Below are 26,036 nucleotides of genomic sequence, written 5' to 3' on the forward strand. Positions count from 1 at the left end.
GAAGAGGTTAGGGAAATTCAGACGCATCATCAAGCAGAATAGCATCTAGGGACCCCCAGGAGGAAGAGAAAGGGAGATGGGGACAGAAAACTTTGAAGAAATAATAACTGAAAACTTCCCTAACCTAGAGAAGTAAACAGGCATCCAGATCAAAGGGAGAAAAGGCCATAATCAGGAGTAACAAAATCATGAGAGAAAAATATTTCATAGGTGTATGTAAATATAATAGAAGTAGTAGATTAATCACTTATAAAACCAGTATGAAGATTAAAGCACCAAAGCAGTAAAATCAATTATATCTATAAAATTAGTCAAAGAATTCACAAAATAAATAAGTGTTAAATTAAGATATCATATGCATAAAACCTGGTGGAGAAGAGTAAAAATTTAGAGCTTTTAGAATGGGTTCAAATACAGTGACCATCAACTTAATATAGATTGCTATATGCATAAGAAGTTCAACATGAACATAATGAAATCACAAATCAAAAACCTATAATAGATGCCAAAAAAATTAAAGGAATCCAAGGATCTCACTAATGAAAATCATCAATTGGCAAGAGAAGCAAGGGACAGAAAAGAACTATAAAAAGAACTGTAAAACAAGTAATAAAATGGCATTAAGTACATACCTATCAATAAATACTTTGAATGTAAATTAACTAAGTGTTCCAATCAAAACACTTATGGTGACGGAATGAATAAAAAAGGCAAGACCTATCTATATACTGCCTACAGGAGACTCACTTCAGACTTAAAGACACATGCAGATTGAAAGTGAAGGAATGGAATAACATTTAGTATGCAATGGGAGCAAAAGGAAAGCTGGGGTAACTATCCTCATATAAAACAAAACAGACTTTATTATTATTATTATTTAAGATTTTATTTATTAATTCATGAGAGACACAGACAGAGAGAGGCAGAGACACAGGCAGAGGGAGAAGCAGGCTCCATGCAGGAAGCCTGATGTGGGTGGGACTCCATCCCCATGTTCAGAATAACTATTGAAAGATATGGATTTAGTGTCATCATAATACGTATTCATTCCCTGTTTTTGTGGATTGTTTCCTTGGACTTCCTCTTTCTTTTACAGAGTCCCCCTTAATATTTCTTGCAGAGCTGGTTTGGTGGTCACATATTCTTTCAGTTTCTGCCTATCTTGGAAGCTCTTTATCTGTCCTTCTATTCTGAATGACAGCCTTGCTGGATAGAGTATTCTTGGCTGCAGGTTCTTCTCATTTGGGACCCCAAATATATCCTGCCAGCCCTTTCTGGCCTGCCAGGTCTCTGTGGAGAGGTCTGCTGTTAATCTAATACTTCTCCCCATAAAGGTTAGGGATCTCTTGTCTCTTGCTGCTTTAAGGATCTTCTCTTTATCCTTGCAAGTTTTTCTATTAAATGTCCAGGTGTTGAATGGTTTTTATTGATTTTAGGGGGGGAGCTCTCTATATCCTGGATCTGAATGCCTGTTTCCCTTTCCAAGTTAGGAAAGTTCTCAGCTATGATTTGTTCAAATATGCTTTCTTGTCCTCTGTCCCCTTTGGCGCCCTCTGGAACCCCAATTAAACATAGATTTTTCCTTCTGAGGCTGTCATTTATTTTCCTTAACCTATCCTCATGATCTTTTAATTGTTTTTCTCTTTTTTCCTCAGCTTCCTTCCTTGCATCAACTTGTCTTCTATGTCACTCACTCATTCTTCTACCTTGTTAACCCTAGACGTTAGGAACTCCAGTTTGGATTGCATCTCATTTCATTGATTTTTAATTCGTCCTGACTAGATCTAAATTCTGGAGTCATGAAGTGTCTTGAATCCTTTATGCTTTTTTCCAGAGCCACCAGTAGCTTTATAATTGTGCTTCTGAATTGGCTTTCTGACATTGAATTGTAATCCAAATTTTGTAATTCTGTGGGAGAGAGGACTGTTTCTGATTCTTTCTTTTGTGGTGAGTTTTTCCTTCTAGTCATTTTGCTCAGTGCAGAGTGGCTAAAAAACAAGTTGTACTGGATAAAGGAGAAAAAGAGAGAGAGAGAAAAAAGGGTGGGGGTGAAACAAAGGGAAAACAAAAAACAAGGAGGGGTATCCTCTGATTCTATATACTGTAAATCCTTCAACTTCCCCTGGAGCTTTCCAGCGCTGCTTGGTCAAGAACTTGCTCTCCCCTGTCCAGCTGGTCTTCTGAGGGAGGGGCTGCCGTGCTGATCCTCAGGTGTGTGCACCTGGGGAGATGCCCCGCCCCCTTCCAGGTGCTCAGCTCAGTGGGGGCTGTTTATCCTGTGAGGCCCCTGCGCCCTGGCGTCCCCGCTCTGTCCCAGGCACAGGGTGACACAGGGAGGAACAACAGTGGTGGTGGCCAGCTCTCCAGCCCTGGAGTCGGCTCCCGCAGTAACTACCACAGCTCCGGGTCTGCACTGGCCTGGATGCTCCGGGTGCTGTGCTGATCTGCACAGCTCGGGGCCGCCTGGCGGCAGGAGAGTCCTTGCTGTCCTGTGCCCTCCTGGCCTCCGCCTGGCCTGTCCGAGGGGAGCGCAGGATCCTGGGCTTTGTCCCCCGTGCCCTGGGCTCCGGGGCCTGCGCCGCTGGAATCGCGCTCCCGGGGCCCCGCAGCCCCCTCCGCGCGGAGCCGTTGCCTGGGCAGTCACCTGAGCTGCTCCTGGGGCCCCGCCGGGCGCACACTCCATCCCTTTAGGGAGCTCGGCCTGTGGGGTGTAGCGTGTTCTCCCCTGGGGCGCACCTCCTCTGTTAGTGACCCCAGGAACCTGGAGGCTCCCCTGCCCCTCCTGGGATCCTGCCCGAGCTCCCTGCGAGCGCCTTTCCGTCCGGGAGGATTGGTAAAGCTCCTGCTTCTCGGGCCTGGGCTTTCCTGTCCTGGGGGCTCTCACCACCCGGCCTTAGCCCGGTTCCTCGCGGGCCCTGCCTCCCTTGGATGCTTTTCTATTTATTTTTTTCCGTCTTCCTACCTTGATAGAAGCACGAACTCTTCTCACTGTAGAATTCCAGCTGTTCTCTCTTTAAACCTCAGGCTGAATTCGTAGGTTTTCAGAATGATTTGAAAGTTATCTAGGTAAGTTGGTGGGGACAGGTGACTTGGGGGACCTTACTCTTCCACCATCTTGCCCTGCCTCCCAAAACAGTCTTTAAAACAAAGACTGTAACAAGAGACAAAGAAGGACACTACATACTAATAAACGGAATAATCCAAGAAGAGGATATAAAAATTGTAAATATTTATTTACCCAACATGGGAACACCTAAATACCTAGAGCATCTATTAACATTCATAAAGGAAAAATGGAAAGTAAATCATAATAGTAGGAGACTTAATACCCCATACACATCAATCATCTAGACAGAGTATCAACAAGGAAAGAGTGACTTTGAATGACACCTTGGAGCAGATGGACCTAACAGATATATTCAGAACATTCCATTCAAAACCTGCAGGATACACATTCTTCTCAAGAGCACATGGAAAATTCTCCAGGATAAACCACATGTTAGGCCACAAAACAAGCCTCAATAAATTTTAAAAGATTGAAATAAGATCATACATCTTTTACAACCACAATAGTATGAAACTAGAAATCAATCACAAGAAAAAGTCTGGAAAAACACAAATACCTGGAAGCTAAATAATATGCTATTAAAAATGAATGGAAAAAAAAAAAAGAAAAAGAAAAAAAAGAAAAAAAAAATAAAAATGAATGGGATGAATGGGTCAACCAAAAAAATCAAAGAGGAAACTCAAATAAATAACCTAATTTATATATAAAGGAGCTATAAAAAATAAAAAATAAAGAAATAAACAAAACTCAATCCAATAGAAGGAAGGAAATAATAAAGTTTAGAGTAGATATAAATGAAATAGAAACTTTAAAAAATGAATCAGGAGCTGGTCTTTGAAAAGACCAAAAAAATTGAAAAATCTTTAGCCAAATTCATAAAGAAAATAGAGGACTCAAAGTAAAATCACAAATTAAGGACCTCAGAAATACAAAGTATTGTGAAGACAATAATCATGAAAAACTATATGCTGTCAAATTGGATAACCTAGAAGAAATGAATAAATGCCCAGAAACATATAACCTTCTACAAATGAATCAAGAAGAAACAGAAAATTTGAAAAGACTAATAACAAGCAATGAAACTGAATTGGAAATAAAAAAACTCCCAACAAACAAAAGTGCTGGACAAGATGTCTTCACAGGTAAATTCTACCAAATATTTAAAAGAGAGTTAATACATATTCTTCTCAAACTATTCAAGAAAATAGAAGAGGAAGGAAAGTTTCCATATTCATTCCATGAGTCCAGTATTATCCTGAAACCAAAACCAGATAAAGACATTATGAAAAGAAGTAAACTACAGGCCAATATCTCTGATGAACACAGATGTAAAAATCATCAACAAAATGTTATCAAACAAAATTCAATGATATATTAAAAAACAAAATAATTCACCACGATCAAGTAGGATTTATTCTAAGAATGCAAAGTGGTTCAATATTCACAAATCAATCAATATAATACATCATATTAACAGGAATAAATACCATATGATCATCTCACTATTTACAGAAAAAGCATGTGACAAAGCACAACATCCATTCATGATAAAAAGTCTCAATAAAGTGGGTTTAGAGAGGACATATCTCAACACAATAAAGGCCTTATATGAAAAACCCACAGCTAACATGATACTCAATGGGAAAAAAACTGAGAGCTTTTCCTTCTCTAATGTCTTGAACAAGACTAGGATATCCAGTTTCAGTACTTTTATTCATCATAGTACTGAAAGACCTAGTCACAGCAACCAAACAACAACAAAAAATAAAAGGCATCCAAATTGGTAAGGAAGAAGTAAAACTGTCACTATTTACAAATGACATATTACTACATGTAGAAAGCCCTAAAAACTACATAAAAACTACTAGAACTAGTAAATGAATTCAGTAAAGTTGCAGGATGCAAAATTAGTATGCAGAAATCTATATTTCTATACAATAATAATGAAGTATCAGATAAATTAATAAAGCAATCCCATTTATAATTGCACCAATAAGAATAAACTATCTAGGAATAAACTTAACCAAGGAAGTGAAACAGCTATACTCTAAAAACAATACAACACTGATGTATTGTGCAATTATATAGAAAGAAATAGAAGATGACATAACAAATGGAAAGATATGCCATGCTCATGGATTGGAAGAACAAATATTAAAATGTTAAAATGTCTACACTACCCAAAGCAATCTACAGATTTAATGTGACCCTATCAAAATACCAGCAGCATTTTTCACAGTACTAGAACAATCTTAAAATTTGTATGGAACCGCAAAAGATCCTGCATAGCCAAAGCAATTGTGAAAAAGATTAAAGCTGGAGGTATCACAATAACAGATTTCAAGATATGTTACCAAGCTGTAGGGATCAAAATAGTATGGTTCTGACACAAACATAGACACATAGATCAGAACAAAGATCCCACAAATAGACCCATACTTACTTAGTCAATTAATGCACAACAAAGGAGGCAAGATTATATAATGGGAAAGGACAAGATATTCAACATATGATGCTGGGAAAATAGAACATGCAAAAAAGATGAAGCTGGACCACTTTCTTACATCATAAGCAAAAATAAACTCAGAATGTACTAAAGACTTAAACGTGAGACCTGAAACCATAAAGTTCCTAGAAGAAAACATAGGGAGTAATTTCTTTGACATGGGTTATAGAAACATCTTTCTAGGTATGTCTCCTGAGGCAAGGAAAACAAAAGCAAAATTAAATTATTAGGACTATACCAGAAAGAAAAGCTTTTGCGCAGTAGAGAAAACCATCAACAAAGCATCAAGGCAGCCTACTGAATGGGAGAAGATATTTACAAATAATATATCTGATAAGAGGTTAATATTCAGAATTTATAAAGAATTAATACAACTCAACACCAAAAACTCAAATAATCTGATTTAAAAAACAAAGACTTGGTAAGAAAAAATGTTAATGATTTGTTATATATTTACATGTCAAAATGATAAAATATTGCATTTCAAAGACTTTTTAAGGATAAAGAATGTAAAATTGTTTATTCTTGTCACTTATATGTTGCAGTGATAACATTGAATTTCAATGACTTTGTAACAAAAGATAAATGGAAAATAATTACTACTTTGTGTATAGTATTTCCTTGTTGAAATGAAAACAGACTGCATTTTAAAGACTTAGTAAGAAAGAATGTAAAAGTAACAGTGATATGTTGATGTTATTTCCATGTTGAAATAACATGCATTTCAAAGACTCACTAAAATTTTTTAAAATTATTTTTTCTTATTGATTGCAACCTTGAAATGATAACAAAGTGCATTTCAAAGACTTAGAGAAAAAATCTGTAAAGGTTGATAATTAATAAAAATAGTTAATAACTTGTTATTTCCATTTTGTGATAACACACTGCATTTCTTAGACATGTTAGAATAACTAATAAGTGAATTGTGTATTTTGTTTCTTTGTTGAAATAACACATGGCATTTCAAGGACTTCATAAGAAAAAAATACAAAATCAGTAATTTCATATTGCTAATATGTTGAAATAATGATATTGCACTGCATTTTAAAAACTTAGTATAAAATATAAAGTTAATTAACAATTTATTCATATTGTTTCCAAGTAGAAATGATAATTTCTTTACCTTTGTGTTAAAAATAATTATTAAGGTTGAATTCACCTTTTCCTTAAAAAAACAAAAAGTGGGCAGAGATCTAAACAGACCTCTTCTCAGAGAAGACACAAAGATGGCCAATACATGAAAAGATGCTCAGCATCAGATAAACATCCATGAAATGAAATTAAAACTAGTGAGATATCACTTTACACTTGTCAGAATGGCTAGAATCAAAAAGACAAGATATAGCAAGTATTGGTGAAGATGTGGAGAAAAGACAACCCTTGTACACTGCTAGTAGAAATGCAAACTGGTGTAGCCACAGTGCAAAAACAGTATGGAGATTCCTCAGAAAGTTACAAATAGAATCACCATATGATCCAGTACTACCACTACTGGATATTTACCCAAAGGATACAAAAACACTAATTTGTTGCATAATTATTTACAATGGCCAAGATAAAGAAGCAACCCAGGTCAATCTATGAATAAATGGATAAAGATGAAACGGTATATAAATATATCTTGTATTATATATATAATCCACACACACCATTAAAGAAGAAATGGGTGTGTGTGTGTGTATATATATACGTGTGTGTGTGTATACATACATATATATGTATCATATACATAATGAAATATTCCTCAGCCATAAAAAGAGTGAAATCTTGTCATTTGTAATTATTACAACACGGATAGACAGAAGGTATAATGCTAAGTGAAATAAGTCAGTTAGAAAAAGACAAATAGCATATCATTTACTCACATGTGGAATTTAAGAAACATAGCAAATGAACCGAGAGAGAGAGAGAGAGAAACAAACAAAAACGCAAGATTCTTCAATACAGAGGGCAAACTGATGGTTGCCAGTGAGGAGGTAGCTGGGGGATGGGTGAACTAGATAAAGAAGACTGAGTACACTTATCTTGATCAGCACTGAGCAATGTATAGAATTGCTGAATCATATTGTACACTTGAGACTAATATAACACTGTATATTAATAATACTTTAATAAAAATAATAAAAATGTATAAAACCAAAAATGAATATTATGTAGCTTATCTTATTATTATTTTAAATTATATGTCAAAGGCCCCATATATCAATGAAGTTTATAATAAACTCATGTACACGTATAATGCATATGTTTTCCCCAGAGGACTGCTTGTTAAACATTTACCAGAATAACACTGCAACAATCCTACAGGCATTAACATATCATAAAAATATAATTTTGCTAATAAATTTACAAATATAGATGAAGTGAACAACTCTCTAGAAAATCACAAATTATAAAAATGGACATAAAAAGAAACAGATAATCTGAATATTCCTTTATTAATAAAGGATAATAAAAATCCTACAGTAAACATTATTTATAATTGTTATATTTTCAATATTTTTTTACTATAGTCAGAAAATAAGTTGCTTATTACCACTGCTCTTGTTCAATACTGTACTATAGATTATATCCAATAATACAAAAAGAAAAATGAAATATATAAGTATTGAAAGAAAGCAATAAAATTATCATGTTTCACAGATGACAGCTGCAGAAAATTTAAGATATATAGAAAAGCAGTTTAATTAATAAGAGTTAATAGGGTTGTTGAATATAGTTCAATGTTAAAAGTATCAATTATACTCACATAATCAATAACCATCAGTGAGAAAATTAAAATTAAAAATTTTAAATGCCATTGACATGGAAATAAATATGGAACAGTTCAACAAAGACATGAGAGACCTCGACACAAACTGATTATATAATTACATGAAAATTCTAAGAATCGAAATTTTCTACACAATCTGGAAGAATAAACTTGGAGGACCTCCACTATGAAATATTGAGACTTACTTTTTTTTTTTTTAAGATTTATTTCTTCATGAGAGACACAGAGAGAGAGAGAGAGAGAGAGGCAGAGACACAGGCAGATGGAGAAGCAGGCTCCTCACAGGGAGTCCAATATGGGCCAGGACCCTGGGATCATGCCCTGAGCCAAAGGCAGACACTCAACTGCTGAGCCATCCAAGTGTCCCAAGAGACTTACTTTATTATTATTTTTTTTAATCTGGGCACCTGGGTGGCTCAGTTGGTTAAGCATCTGCCTTCAACTCAGTCATGATCCCAGAGTCCTGGGACAGAGCCCCATGTGGGGCTTCCTGCTCAGCGGGAAGCCTGCTTCTCCCTCTGCCTCTGCTGCTCCCCCTGCTTGTGCTCTCTCTGTCAAACAAACAAACAAACAAACAAACAATCTTTAAAAAAGATAAAGAAATCAAGGGGTGCCTGGTGACACAGTCAGTTAAGCATCCAACTCTTGGTTTTGGCTTCGATCCTAATCTCAGGGTCATAAGATTGACCTCCGCATTGGGCTCTGCATGAGCATGGAATGTGCTTGAGTTTCTGCTTCCCTTTCCCTCTGCCCCTCCAGCTCATGTTTTATCTCTCTCCTAAATAAATAAGCAACTAAATAAATAAATCCTTTTTTATTTTTTTATTTTTTTTAAATTCTTTAAAAAAAAAAGTAATCTAAACAGGTGGTATTTTGTGAGGACAGTCAAAGAGAAGAGAATAGAGAACTCAGAAAGAGATCCATCTGTGTGTGGACATTTGATTTAAAGCAAGAAGGGCACTGCAGAACAATAAGCAAAGAAATAAATATCCATTCAATAAATGTGCTGGGTCAATTCTTATCCATATAGACAAATGATGTTGCATGTTAGGAATTAAGGCAGAGTTCATTTGTGCAGTTTTTCTGCTCCATGCAGCATTAGCTGGAGTAAATCACCTCCATGGACTTCAATGACACACTTCCAAGATGACTCATTCACATTTCTGATAATTTGTTTATTTCACCTGACAGCTTAGCCAAAGGTTTTACCTGGGAGCACATGAGTCTTTCTATGGGGCTTCTTGGGCTTCCTCACAGCAGGAGGCTGGCTTCTAGGACCAAGGATATCAAGATACACAAAGCAGAAGCTGCTAGTCTTTTGAAACCTGAGTTCAGAAACTGGTACAGTATTACTTCTGCTTTATTCTATTGGTCAAATAAGTCATGGATTCAAGAGAAGGAGAGCTATACCACCAACTCTCAATGGGAGTCATGTCCAATAATTTGTGAGCATCTTTAATCTTCCACATCTAGAGTGCCTCAGAAAGATTTTTCTCCACTCCCCTCCTTCATCCCTGGTCTTTAATGAATGATTTCCATGTACTCAGTGAAGGCCCATGGGAAAGACATGGCACATTGGTACAGAAATCACTTTTCCTGGGGGACCTTGTGATTTTAACCTGTCATGCCAGTCCTCACTTGACCCCTAAAAGTTCACAAAAAAAGTCAACTACTGGATCATATGGTATTTCCATTTTTAATTTTTTGAGGAAGCTCCATGCTATTTTTCATGGTAGTTGCACCAATTTACATTCACACCAACACTACACAAGAGCTCTTTTTCTTCAATTCCCTGCCAACACTTGTTATTTCTTGTCTTTGATTCAAGCAATTCTGATGTGAAAATTGGTATCCCATTGTGGTTTTGATTGACATTTCCCTGATGATGAGTGATGTTGAGCATCTTTTCATGCGTCTGTTGGCCATCTGGATGTCTTCTTTAAAAAAAATGTCAGGCAGAGATGCCTGGGTGGGTCAGTAGTTAAGCGTCTGCCTTTGGCTCAGGGCATGACCCTGGAGTTCCAGAATCGAGTCCCACATCAGCCTCCCGCAAGAAGCCTGCTTCTCCATCTGCCTATATCCCTGCCTAGCTCTCTGTGTCTCTCATGAATGAATAAATAAAATCTTAAAAAAAAATTCAGGCAGATCCTCTGCCCATCTTTTAGTCAAATTGTTTGGCTTTTTGCTGTTGAGTTGTAAGTGTACATTAATAGATTAATGGATCAAGAAGATATGATATACACATACACACACAGGAATATCATACAGAAATTTTAAAAAGAGGAGATCTTGCTTTTGCAACAACATGGATGGACCTAGTGAGCTTTAGGCTAAGTGAAATAAGCCAGAATGAAAAAGACAAGTATCATACAATTTCAGTCATATGTAGAATCTAAAAGACAAAACACATCAATTAACAAAGAAAATGCAGAACCAGGCTTAGAAATACAGAGAACAACTGATGTTTGACAGCAGGAAGAGGGGTGGATGGATGGGCAACATGAGTGAAGGAGAATGAGAAATACAGGCTTCCAATTATGGAATGAATAAATTATGGAATGGAAGACACAACATAGGGAATACAGTTAGTACCTTGGTGACAGATGGTAGCTACACTTGTGGTGAGCACAGCATAAGGAATAGAGTTGTTGAATTGCCCTGTTGCACAGCTTGACACTAATGTAACATTGTGTGTCAACTATACTCCAATAAAAGAAAAAAATTCCCAAAAGGTTTGGCTGATTTCTTATTGGTGTGTATGGCAGATTCCTTCTTTCTCTGGCATTTTACTAGGAATGAAAACGGTCATGACTGTCTTCTCTCCTAGGATGGTTTTGCCAATTTCTGGAGCTTAGTGCATTTATATTAATTTGCATCCCTGACTGCCTGATGGTTTTTATAAGCTATAATTTTGTATCTTATCTTTCTTATTCTCATTGTTTGGTTGATGGTACAGTCTCATGGCTTCCTACATTCTAACCAGAAGCAGAAATTTCCCCCCAGTTCTTGATTTGATTATAGAATTCCTCTGTTTTTCCCTCTTTGGTTTGCTCTAGAAGTTTTTAAGTCCATAAGTTTTCTTCAATGTAAAGCTGTGAACATATCCCATAATAATTACTGTCTTTTCAGTATTATTTTTCTTTTCTTTGGATTAATGATACAATGTAGAAGAATGATCCTTTTCACCAGTTCAGGAGGGCCTTGTTAACATTTTAATTTTCTTTTTCTTTGTACTTACAAAACACATATTATGTTTTCTTCAAAATTTTGGTTCTTCTGCATGACTATATAACTCATGTTGATCTGGGGTTTCTCTTTGAAATAAAACTAAAATTATTTTTGTAGATTTACTCTGAATCCAGAATAACAGTTTGTCTTTTAAGCCATCCACTTTATGATAGATTGCTTCTCACCTATCTCTTTCTCATACGTATTCTTTATTTATAATCTCATTTGTGATTATCATAAAAATTGTAATGCTGACAAAGACAGAGCCTTAATAGAAGTTTAAGATACGTATAAAAAAGTACGTATTTTCCTAAAACTTGTTTATGAGTTGAAAAATGCTGGTAGAATATTTCCTAGGGTTGTTGATGCTTCCTTTCACCAGTAGATATGTATAAAAACATTTTGCATGGAGGGGGGCACCTGAGCGGTGCCGTCAGTTAAATGTCTGACTCTTGGTTTCACCTCAGGTCATGATCTCAGGGTCCTGGAATCGAGTCCCACATAGGGAATCTGCACTCAGCAGGGAGTCTGCATCAGGATTCTCTCTCTCCTTCTACCCCCCGCCCCCCGCTTTCACTCTCTATCTAAAATGCATGGTTGAAGTACATTGTGGCACGTGATTTCATTCTTTTCAAATTATGAGTAGATGATCAGGGATTATTTCTACCTATTCTCAGTCCTCCATATTGCCTGAAGCAGCTTTGCAGATTGTAGGTGACTTTTGCTTCATCATGATTAGAAATGTAGAATAACATTTCTATACTTACATTTGCAAGCTGAGTTAAGAAAGCTTAAAGGAAATGTGATTCATGAGTTCAAAAGAGAATGGTTTATCCCTATAATAATTTTTGGAGGGGGCGAGAAATGGCCTACCACAATATGAAAATACTTCAGAAATAAACCTTCCAACTTCTTTTCTCTCTGCCAACAAAGGGTCCCTCTATATGTGCTAAAGTTTCCAAACAAGACTTCCCCATGAGTAGCCATGGAGAGAAACACAGTCACGCCAACATCTGGTTCAGGGCTGAAGAAACAACAGAAAACCTCACCTCTTAGCTAATGAGTGATGCTGGTGTTTTTACCCTTACTACTACGGATGGTGTTGAAGGACTGAAGGCAGGCCAAGTCCTTGTTCACAGAAGTCTCTTTCAAGAGAGAGCTACCAGCATTCTCCATTTCAAGCAGGTGCCAAATATACGGCATTTGTATTTTGTCCCAAGCTGAATAGGAACTTTTTGGTAAGTTATTCCCTGTGTTGATGTTTGAAGAGAAGTTATGCCTGCGGAAGAATCTGAGGGATAAAACTTGTCTTCACTGGGACTATTTTTGCAATTCTGTTTTGCAGAAAGGACTATCATCTGTGAGAAGCGCTTGCAGATTCCCAAATTAATTTCACTGTAGAAGTAGCCATTATAGATAGCCATGCACCCTCCTTAAAATCTTCCTTCAAGACGTGGACACGTGTGTAGGTGGTGTGTGTGTCTACCTATATGAGTTTGACAAGCACTGAGTCATAGAAATGGTTGGGATTGTGAAAAGCAGCTAACCCGAAGAAACAGAACAGGCTGTCCTAGTTCTTTAGCGACATTCAGCCTATGCCTGGTATTTAATTCTCAGTCCCAAATTCTTACTCATCTTTCAAGCACAGCTCAAGATCCATCTCAGATGTGAACGCTTCCCTTTCAGCCATTGCCCACCTTGATGTATGAATTCCTAAAACACATTTACATTCCATACTCCTTTTAGCATTCAATACAAACCATGAAGAATTGTCTGTTGTTTTTCGTTTTCTTTTTTCTTTTTCTCTATTTTTACTTCCACGTGTTGATGTTTGCTTTTGTTGCCTTTGCTTTTGGTGTCAAATCCAAAAACTCGTTGCTAAGTCTGATGAGTTTACCACCCAGGTTTTCTTCTGGGAGTTTTAGGGTTTCAGTCTGATTTTCAAGGCATTAATTCATTTAATTCATTTTGAGTTGATGTTGGTGTAGAGTGTGAGATAAGGATCCAGTTTCACTCTTTTGCATGTTTCTGAAATGTGCTTCAAGACTGTAGTTTTTGTTTTCCCTCAGATAATTCTAATCTTAGGAGGACTTGCTTTTTTTTTTTTTTTCCTTTCATGGTTCCATGATGAAAAGGATAAAAAGAAAGACTATATAAACACAGCCAAGCCTGGACCTAGACACGTGGGTGTCTCCAGACTAACAATTTGGTACCTTTCAAAGCGAATTTTAAAATATTTATTCAAGATTTATTTAAAGGGGCAGGGAGTCTCTGACTTCTTATTAATAAAAAATGTACACAGAAATAAGTTCATCTGCTGACTTACTTTGCTGAGCCAAATGTCTGTAAAAAATAGCAGACCAACGTTTCCTGCTTTCCTGTATCTCTTATTCTCTCCTCTGTTCTTTTGTGATTATTCAAATCGAACAACTTCTTGGCAAGCTTATTAAAGATTTAGATAAGTAAGGAAATTCCTCAATCCTGTGAACAGCGTTGCGTTCTGCAATTGTTTTATCTTGTTATCAGTGCCAGCTACTGTTGTCTCTTGGCTGGCTGCAAACTGCATGTGTGTGTTGCAAAATTTTTCAAGAGAGGCATGTCCATGCTGGTGAGAACTCTTTCCATACTGTGCTTCAGCTGTATTGGTACAAATTGGTATTTCTGTAGTTACATAAAAAGCCACTTGAGAAAACCTGGCTCAGCAATCACTTCATTTCTAATTTGTTCTGTGGATATTTTAATGCCTCCAGGTCAGTGCGTTGGGCAGCAGTCTTGTTGGCCTACCCTTCTGTCCCTACCATTTCCAGTCTTCTTCCCAGAGAATACTTTCTTTCAAAAACCAGTCACCCTGGCTGCGATATTATACATTTAACTTGCCTTTTAAAAAGGGGACTTTTTATTTTATTTTCCGTCTTACTAATTTTTGATTTATAAGAAGCAAAGGAAATTATTGTAAAAAGCATACATTTAGGAATCATATGTGGCAGCACATTCTGAATTTGACACTATCTCCTCTGAGAATCTTGACAAATCATTCAGCCTCCTCGACCCCAGCTATTATCATTTGCAAATTAGAGATAATAATATCTCCCATGGCAGAGTAGTTGGGAACCTCAGCAGCAACTGCTCTCCCTGACGCTTTTGTGAATGATGGCTTGTTTTGTTGCTACAAGGTACGATGAAATTTTTAGGTCAGCCTTTGATACACCCTGAATTTTACAAAGAGGACTTATAGTCATTAGATGCTCAAACAATTAATACAGTTTGGACAATCGCCATTGTCCAGATCTCATATATTAATAAATTCCTGTATTTCACAAAAAATATATATTAAGTTCCATTAGATATCAGGCATTTTAATTTTTATCAAAATTTAGATATAAAAAATATACGTAATGTGACATGATGAGTTTCTGGAAGTATGTGTGTATGTGAGTGTGTGCACATGTGTGGGTGAAATATGCATTCAGGATTGACTGTATGGAAAGGTATAAAGCTGGAGGTAGGTGTCCCCTTTTCTTCTATTAAGCTGACCTTCCAAGGAAACTGCTATTAATAATTTCTTGTTCATTATTCAAAATTTTTCATACATATCACTTCATCCATTGAATATTTACTGAGTACCTATTATAGAGCAGGCATTCTTGTAGTTTCTTGGGATGCAGTAAGGGAAAATAAAAAAACAAAACCCCAAATCCATCTTTCTTTTCTTCCATCTCCTCCTTGGGGTGTGTATGTGCGTGTGTGTGTATGCAAAATATTTGTCCTTTCTTTATTGAGGTATAATTTATATATGATGTGATGCACATACCATAATTTCAATTAGTTCTGATAAATACACACATCTGTGTCACAAATTAACCAAGATATGAAATATTTCCACCCCAGAAAACTCTATCATGCTTCTTTTAGTCAATTCATGCTCACCTCCACATCACAGGCCACCATCTTCTGATTTCCAAGACCGAATCCTTACCAGTTGCAGGACTTCATATAAATGGAATTATATAGGATCTATTTCCTTTTTTATTTTATTTTATAAATTTATTTTTTATAGGTGTTCAATTTGCCGACATATAGAATAGCACCCAGTGCTCATCCCGTCAAGTGCCCCCCTCAGTGCCCGTCACCCAGTCACCCTCACCCCCTGCCCACCTCCCCTTCTACCACCCCTAGTTCGTTTCCCAGAGTTAGGAGTCTTTCATGTTCTGTCTCTATAGGATCTATTTCATACACTATCTTTTTTTTTGTCTAGTTTCATTTGCTTCAAAATTTATACATTTTATTGCATTTATCCATTTCATGGGTAATTATTTTATTGCTCCATTGTATGAATATATCACAATTTATTCATGTCCTTCTTGATGGATATTTGTATTATTTCTGGGTTTAATTATTATTATTATTATTCTTTTAAAGATTTTATTTATTTATTCATGGGAGACACAGAGGGAGAGAGAGAGAGGCAGAGACACAGGCAGAAGGAGAAGCAGGCTCCATGCAGGGAGCCTGACATGGTACTTGATCCCAGGTCTCCAGAATCACTCCCTGGGCTGAAGGTGGCGGCTAAACTGCTGAGCCACCCGGGCTGCCCTAATTATTATGAATAAAGATAATACAAACATTAATATGCAAGCATTTTTTGTGGACATATGTCTTTATTTGCCCTTGGAGTGAAACTGCAGGTCATAGGTTAGACATATGTTTAACCTTATAAGGAATTGAGTTTTCCAAAATGGCTATGTCATTTTACAGTCCCACTAACAACATAGGAGAAATTCAGTTGCTCCATTTCTTCCCTAACATACAGATCTTCTGTGTATTGGAAGTGATATATCATTTTAATTTTAATTTGCATTTCCTGATGATTAATGATTTTGATCACTTTTTCATCTGTTTATGGGCATTCTGTCCATTCTTTTGTGACGTATCTATTCAATTATTTTGACCACTTTTTAATCAGGTTATCTTTTCATTAAGTTGTAGGAGTTCTTTATATTTTCTGGACACAAGTTATTTTTTTTTTCAGAGATAAACATTATAAATATTTTCCCCTATGTCGTGGCTTGACTTTTCATTTTCTTAACATTGTCTTTTTATGAACAGAATTTTTTTAAGATTTTATTTTATTTTATTTATTCATAGAGACAGAGAGAGAGAGAGAGAGAGAGAGAGAGGCAGAGATACAGGCAGAGAGAGAAGCAGGCTCCCTGCAGGGAGCCTGACGTGGGACTCGATCCCGGGTCTCCAGGATCACGCCCTGGGCTGCAGGCAGCTTGAAACTGCTGCGTCACTGGGGCTGCCCTGAACATAAGTTTTTAATGTTGGGAATTACAAATGATCGTTTTCTCCCCCTTTTATGGTAAGTGCTTTTCCTACCCTGTACAGAATTTTTTGCTATTCCAAGTTTACAAAGATAGACTCCTGTGTTCTTGTAGAACTTTCAGCTTTTATCTTTAGGTTTATTATCCATCTTAAATTAAGTTTTGAGTGTGTTATGAGTTAGAAACTAAGGCTCATTTTTTCTTTAAAAATTTTATTTTTAAAATTTGTCTTAGAGAGAGAGAGCTCATGCAAGTGGGGGAGGGGAGAATGATGGGGAGAAAATCTCAAGCGGACCCCCCCATTGAGCACCGAGCCCAACACAGGGACTTGAGATCATGACCTGAGCTGTAATCAAGAGTTGAATGCTTAACCAACTGAGCCACCCAGGTGCCCCAAGGTTCATTTTTAAAATATGATCATCCAGTTGTTACAGCATTACATTTCAAGAATCTATTTTTTCTTTGAAGTGTTTCCGTGCCTTTTTAAAGACTTGATGACCATAAAGTTTGGTTCCATTTTTAGACTACTGATTTAGTTCCATTGATCTCGTGTCTGTATCTTTAGACCATATCACACAGTCTTGACTACCATAACTTTACAGGACATTTTAAAATCAGGCAATGTGTATCCTCCAACCTTGTTCTTCATTTTGAAGATTATTTAGCTAAGTCCTTTCAAATTCTTTATACATTTTAGAATCAGTCTGTCAATATTTCTTCAAAAATCCTGCTACAGGGATCCCTGGGTGGCGCAGCGGTTTAGCGCCTGCCTTTGGCCCAGGGCGTGATCCTGGAGATCCGGGATCAAATTCCACGTCAGGCTCCTGGTGCATGGAGCCTGCTTCTCCCTAGGCCTGTGTCTCTGCTTCTCTCTCTCTCTGTGTGTGACTATCATAAATAAATAAAAATTTAAAAAATTTTTTTTCTAAAATCCTGGTAGAATAGTATTCACTGTGTGTCTCTTTACTGATATATAGAAATACATTTCATTTTTGCATATTGGCCTGTTTCCTATGATCTTGCTAAATTCATTTATATGGTTTAGGAGTCTTATTATACATTCATTCCTTAAAAATATTTATGTACACCATGTCATCTGCAAATAAAGAGTATTCTTTCTTATTTTCCAATCTTTATGTTAGGGAGCTATTTATTTAGCCTGAGTATGCTCGCCAGAATCTCCAGCACAATGTTGAATAGAAATGGTGATAGTGAATGTCCTTGCCTTATTTCTCATTAAAATGGGGAAAACATGTAAGTTTGATGTCTTCTGTGATTTTAAAAATTGTTTTTTTAGAGCAGTTTTAGGTTTACAAAAAAATTGAGCAGAAAAATGGAGTATACAGAATTGTCATATGCTTCCACCTGCAGTTTCCCCATTATGAACATCATGCAGTATAGTGTGGTGTATCTGATGAATGTTTGTGTAACAGCCAATAAATGATTACTGACAAATTATTATTATCCAAAGTTATCATTTACATTAGAGTCCACTCTGTTTTGTACCGTTCTATGATTTTTGACAAATGTATAACACCATGTATCCAAACCATTAGATATTATACAAAATAGTTTCATTGTCTTAAATCCTACTGTGCCCAGTTGTATATTTTTCATAGATACCCTTGATGAGGTTAAGAAGTTCCCTTTACTTTTAGTTTGCTAAGGATTTTTATCATGAACAAGGGTTGAATTTTTTTATATGCTTTTTCTGCATTTATTAAAGCTACCATATGGAATATTTTTGGCCTTCACTGTGTTGGTTTATATTGATTGATTTCCAAATGGTAAACCAATATTGCATTCCATGCAAACCTCACTTGGTCATGATGCATTATGATTTTGATATATTGCTGAATTTAATTTGTTACCACTTTGTTAAGGATTTTTATGATTTATGCATGAAAAATATTTTTCTAATGTTTTCTTATGTTTTTCTCTGGATTTGCTATTAGAGTAACATTGGCCCAATAAAACAAGTTGGGAAGTATTTCGTCCTCCACTATTTTCTGAGGCAGTTTGTGTAGGATTGGTGTTATGGGCACAAAGCAGTGATAATATTACTTAATCTTTTAAATATACTTATGTTTTCTATAATTTCCCATGTTTCATATACATACTAAATGTTTTTCCACTTTGTTATTTTCAACTCTGTGTCTTCATGTAGGCGAGTCTTCCTTCTTTATCCAGTCTGACAATTGCTATCTTCTTTAACAGTGTTTATTCCATTTACATTTAAATCATTACTGATATGATTGACGATAAGCCTACCACTTTGCTATTTTCTCTTGTTCTCTTGTTCTGCTTCCCCCCCCTCTTTTCCATCATCTTTTAGACTAATTGAATATTTACTGTTGTTCCATTTATCTATTCCTTTTGCTTCCCATTTTCAGTGGTTGATCTAGTGGTTACAATATGCATTATTAACTTATCACAATCTAATTTAAATTAAAATGTTATCTTCACTTACAACGTAAGGGCCTTACAACATTTACCCTCTATTTTCTCATCACATATTATATGTTAATCTATATTAAAACTAAACACGTCATAGCCATTTTTCCTTTAAACTACTAATTGTGGGACAATTAGTAGTTTGGATGCCTCAGTGATTGAGCATCTGCCTTTGGTTCAGGTCATGATCCCAGGGTCCTAGGATTAAGTCCCACATCAAGCTCCTTGCTTCCCCCTATGTCTATGTCTCTGCTTCTCTCTGTGTCTCTCATGAATAAATAAATAAAATCTTTAAAAAAATAAACAGCCAATTGTTATAAAGAAATTAAGATATTAAGTGAAGACATCTTTTTATATTTTCCCATATAGTTACTATATTTGGCACTCTTCATTTCTTTACCAATAATCAAGTTCCTTCTAGTATCAGTTACTCTTTAGACTGAAGAACTTCTTTTAACATTTTTTATACTGTAGTTCTGCTGGTTATGAAAATTATTGTCAGCTATTCTTTATTTGAATATGTCTTCATTCTGCCTTAATTTTTGAAGGATAATTTTGCAGGCTATGAAGTTCTAGGTTAAAAGCTTGCTTTTCCCCCAGCACTTAAAATATGACATTCTGTTATTTCTAGCTTGCATTGTCTGCGATGAGAGTCAGTGTTTATTCTTATTGTTTCTACATATGTGCTGTGTCTTTCTCTGGGTGCTTTTAAAGTTTTCCCTTATCCCAGATTTTTATCAATGTAATTATGATGTACCTAGTTTTTCTTTCTTCCTTTTTCTTTCTTTTGCTTTTGATTTTGTCAAGGTTTTCAATTCTGTAGATCGATACTTATGTTAAAATTCGAAAGAGTTTTTAATCACTATTTTTTTCAAAAAAAATGTTTTTGCTTCAATTTATCACTTCCTTCCTTCTTGGAATCCAATTGAACACAGTAAATTGCCCAATATGGTCTCAGAAGTCATGTGTCTTTATTTTTTCAATATTTTCTCTTCTCTGTGCTTTATTTTGTGTAGTTTGCATTGAACGATTTTTCAAAGAAATCAATGCTCTCTTCTGGAGTGTTTGATGTTTTATTCAGCTCATTCACTATATTCTTCATTTCAGATATCGTAATTCTGGGCTTTAGATTTTGTTTATTCATTTTCATCTTTTTCTCCTCTCTGCTGAAATTTCCCACGTATTCTGTTGTTATATCTATATAATACTTTCCTTTCCTTTAAAAAATATTTTTCTCCTAAATTCTACATTGTATCATTACTGAGACTTTATGATTTACTACTTTTCCCCTGGTTATGGGTGATATTGTCTTGCTAATTCATATGTCTAGTAATTTATCGTATATTGAATATTAAGGATGGCATTTTTGTGAGTTCATTTTTTTCTTTGAATAGTGGCTATATTTTATTTTGGAAATTTATTAATTTATTGGAGAATTAATTCAATCTCTCAGCAAGGCTTTGTTTGTTGATCCACACTAGGTTTGTCATTATGGGAAATTACAGTAGCCTTATTCCATGGTTGTCTTTTGTAAAATCTCAACTAAATGCTCAGGGTATTCAGCAAGTTCTCCTCAGTCTTGTTGGTTGGAATTCCAACTTATTTCAGCATTGTACAAGCTCCAGAATTTCTATCTAGCTTACAACCCATAGATAAAATCCCAGATTTTTCAGGGTCTCATAGTCTATGTACCATTCAGTATTCAATGGTTCTCTCTCTCATTCTCTTGTCCAAATCTATATTCTATACAGCCCCTTCCTCTCTAGTGCTTTTTCCTTCAAATACCATCTCCTTAACAGCCCTGAATTATAATCTGGCTAGATACCTCATTTCTTTCTATTTGGTCTGAACTTCCTTGTACCATAGTTGGTAAGGTTCCCTGAGATAGAAAGCTATGGTGAAATGGAGCTCATCTAATGTGTTTCCCTTCTTTCAAAGATCACAGGCAACTCTGCACTGTCTAGTTGTCAAATTCCTGAACACAGTTGCCATAAAATGATTTGTTCACTTTTATAGTTAGCTCAGACAAAAAAAAAAAAAAAGGTAATGTGATGCATCATTTTGACCAATTACTTTTACATTCTGGTTGGAAATGGAGGTCTTTACAAAGCCTTTTTTAAAAATATAAATTATATCTCAAAGTTTGCTATAAAGTATTTTCTAAAGAACACATTTTAGAAATATTTTCACACCCACATACACATGGATCTGTTTCATTTTTAAAAAATAGTTGCATTGTATTTCATTGAACCTCTTTATTATATTTTATCTAAACATCCCCATTGGGCACCCTGGGTGGCTCAGCGGTTTAGTGCTGCCTTCAGCCCAGGGCCTGATCCTGGGGACCTGGGATCGACTTCCTCATAGAGCCTGCTTCTCCCTCTGCCTGTGTCTCTGCCTCTCTCTCTCTCTCTCTCTCATGAATAAATAAATAAAATATTTAAACATCCCCATTAATAGATATTTGGTTATTTTTGCTATTATAGAAAATGCTGCAATAACAATTCTTATACATAACTCTTGGCCCATTTGCGTGACTATACCAGTAGAATACATTTATGGCAGTGGAGTAGATGAATCAAAAGTAGAAACATTTGAAATTTTGATAGATAATAACAAGGTAACCTGAGAATGCCATTCTATACGCACTGCCAGTAGCATAGAAAAGCTTTTGTTTCCCATACACTCCCCTACACAGGTATTATTTTTTTTTCTAAAAGAAAAATAGGTAAAATTTACATCATTTGTATCAGTGGGAACTGCCCAATGATATTTTAAACTGAATCATTTTTGTAGCTTCTCTGGTGTTAACTTCCAATGTCTGAGGCATAGAAATTTTGTGAATAATTGCTGAATAAATTTGAATGGACATGGTGGATTTTTACACTTTTTAAAATAAGTAAAAAAAAAAGTAAATAGGTACACTTTTTAAAATAAGTAAATACACTTTTTAAAATAAGTAAAAAAAAAGGTAAAATAGGTAAAATTTACATCATTTGTATCAGTGGGAACTGCCCAATGATATTTTAAACTGAATCATTTTTGTAGCTTCTCTGGTGTTAACTTCCAATGTCTGAGGCATAGAAATTTTGTGAATAATTGCTGAATAAATTTGAATGGACATGGTGGATTTTTACACTTTTTAAAATAAAATCAAGTCAGAGGATTTACATTATTGGGAAGTCTGAGAGAATAAAGAACTCTGACACTAAAATGATTAATAAAGTTAACAGACACACACGACTGACAAGGGCAGCTCCCAATGGAGTTGCATGGAGGAAATGTCAGACCAACTGGCTGAGGTTTTATAAATGTAAACCCTGGTCTATATTTAACCACTCTTCCCTGATTATTTACTCCCTCTATTGCAGTGGCCTGGAATCCTGAGAAGTATGTTTTCACAACTGGTTGGAAATGAGAGATTAGGTGGGTTAGATCAAACACCTATTCCCTGTGATCAAGGGAAGGAAACTGAGACCATTTCAAAACATACTCTTCAGATTAGCCATACAGTTTGGGATTTGTTCTAGTTGGAGAACACAACACCTCTTTTATAGACTCTCTTATGTCCACTTGGAGCTTTGAAGAAATTAAGTACAGAAATAGAAAGTTTAAAAAAAAAAAAAAAAGAAAAAAGAAGACAGACAAGGAGGGTCACAGAATCTAAATAATTTATACAAATTACTTTAACACACCTGGATAAAATGTCCAAACTACCCTTTATGTCTAGTTACCACAAAATCTAAAAAAGAAATTTATAAGTAGAATTACTTAAAGCAAACATCAAAAACAAAAATACTCATGAGGAATACATGAAAAAAGCATATAGCACCATTTGGACAAATCATCATACTTCTCTGGGTCTTTTACTCCTTCTTTTGTTGATAAAAAAAGCTCCAGAGTAGAGATATGCTTTAAACAAATTCATAAAGGATGAGTAAAATTTGCTAGTTAAATAAGAAACAAGATATTCCAGGCAGGAAAAAGCATGTCTTTCAGGAGGCTCCCACTAACCTCCTCAGATAAGTTAATCTTTCTTTCCTCAAGGCTTCTGCTACTCTGTGTATTTATTTCTGATATCAGGAAATATTTATTTGCATATGCCTATACCCTCAGTGTTTAACACTGGGCCAGACAAAGGCCATTGAAAATTGAAAATTTCATAAATAAAGTCATGAAATGGTGAAACGGAAGAGTACTCGGTGAAGGCTAAATCTATCGGCACAGTGCTACATAGCATGGGGCCAATATTAAATATTTGAAAAGATCCAACAGTTTATGTTCTATCTGTAGGGGCACCTGAAAAATATGATATTATTAATACCACAGTCAGTGCCTAAGGTAGAAATTTCTTCCAGCTATAGGTACAATGAGAATTGGGAAAAGAAAAGTGGTTCAGGAGAATTGCAGAAAGCTTTGTGGAAAAGGTGGACTGCCAAACATACTCTGGGTATGTTTTGTGTGAAGGGAAGAGAGAAGAACATCTCCAGGAAGGGTGACCAGAAGTAAAGGTTAAGAAGTATGGATCTTATAGGGGGCAGGTGGAAGGGACAGCTAATTGCATGAGATGAGCCATGGCAGAGAATTAAGGGGAATAAGATATATAGATAGAGCCATTCTAAATAGAACAGACCACAAAAGTCAGGTAGGAGCATTTGTACTTAATCCTAGATTCTAGAGGATGAAAGTGACATGATGACAGCAATGTTTAAGAATGTTTTGTACCAGTTTGGTAATAACAGCCAAAAGATTCTGAGCACTTGATGTCAGAGACTGAGTCTTACTTAATGGTGTTTATTCTGTGACTAGCATAGTGTTTGAAACTTAGCACATTCTTAATAGAATTTTAAGTTATATTCCTGCCTATAATTTCCCATCAGTTGAAAGAGGAAGGAAGAGGTTATAGCCATAATTCTGGCATAAGGTGACTACAACCTTGAATATGGTGGTCCCAGTGTAAATGAATAAAGAGGCAAATCTCAATGACATTTCAAAGGAATAAATAACAGATCCTGTTAACAGACTGGAAATGGTGGATGAAGAGTTTCAAAATGATGTTTGGATTTCTTGCTTAAAGCAATGATAGGAACACTATATGAAAGGGGATCTTCTTCATTTCAGATTTAAGAAAGAAGAGTTTGGGTGATGGAAATGTTGATACTGGTGGAAAAAACAGTCATCCAAGTTTCTTATGGGCATTTGAAAACTTGAAGCTGGAATCTATGTAAGAAGTCAAGACCAAGATTGTTTCTGTGAGTGAATGGGGAAAGGAGAAGAAAAGATAAAGTTTGAGGCTTTGAGGAAAGATACCTGGAATCTGTGCAAGCTTCTAAAAATCTTAAGGAGTATTTGCGATATGAGTTAAAACCTAGAAATACTAGTCACAGAATAAACACAACCAGGACCCTCATTGGAAAAAATGCTCCTGTTTCTGTGGTTACCTTGACCTGTGAAGATTTAATGATGTATACATCTGTGTCCTACAGGAGTTGGTGTGAGAACTGAAGCTGAAAAGGAAATGTATAAATACAGGTCTACTGGACTTTCCTTCTTTGGATTTCCACAAAATGGACATTAAGTACAAAGAGGAAACTTAATGGTAGTGGGCATTAATATTTGATGGGTTTTACTGTCCTTTTTTATGCCATTAAAAAGGAAGCTATACATTTCACCCATTGTTTAGGAGACAAGTTTATAAATACTGGCTTTGAGGACACTCATTTTGTATGGCAATGTATGTAAAGGACAGACTGAAGTTTTCTAGATAAAATACTGCAATGTTTTTGTGCCACACCTGCTCTCAGGTTCTTTGTTAATTTCCTTGGCTTCCTCAGTCACACCTCCAGAACAATGCTTTAAGCACATTTGGAATGTTCCTGGGGGAAGAGAAGATTGATAGCTCTGTTTTCTCTCAAAAACATTTAGCAGTTCCAGAAATCTTTATTTCCAACATGCCACAGCACACCTCAACTGGTCTTTCATACAAAAGATCCCACAAATACCTCTTACACAACTTTTGGCTGCAGAGGAATGATCAAAATGGGAATTAGCCTCTGCTTCAGATACAAATAGGATATTTATACATAAGCCAAAAAAAATTTCAGAAGTGTTTGCAAATGCCCATTTATATCAAGAAATGAGAATAATAGAAGATTCCTATAGAGGCATGGTTTTCAAACATTTCTGAGGGTGATCCAGAGTATTGCATTTTATATCATGACTCAGATCTGTGTGTATGTGTATGAGCACATGCTTGTACACACATATGCACACGCCACATAGAACTGAGACATAGTTTGAAGGAACAACAGTTATCTTTGTTATCTGGGTAATGCACTAATCGAAGTCTAGCCCATTAGGAACAAATTTATTGTTCTGAACTTGAAAATAGGCTATAATTTTCATCTGAGGGGCACTTTATAGATCTTTACATTTCTTCTTCCTAAATCAGCAATTAGCTTTATCTGGAGTAGAAACACGCACTTTCATATGGGCTGTTTCGTTACCATAGTTATCTTCAAAGAGGAGCTCTTGCTGCTGGGTCATTCATAGCAATCATCACCTCTCTGTCCTTGATCTTTCCTTACTACCATGATAAATTAGGGAGTGAATCTACCCTCTTATCCCACACAACTCTTAGGCATATCACAGGCAATGTTCCCATAATAATGCCGAATGATGGGC

The sequence above is a fragment of the Canis lupus genome, chromosome 32 (assembly GCF_048164855.1).
Source record: "Canis lupus baileyi chromosome 32, mCanLup2.hap1, whole genome shotgun sequence".
Classification (NCBI taxonomy): domain Eukaryota; kingdom Metazoa; phylum Chordata; class Mammalia; order Carnivora; family Canidae; genus Canis; species Canis lupus.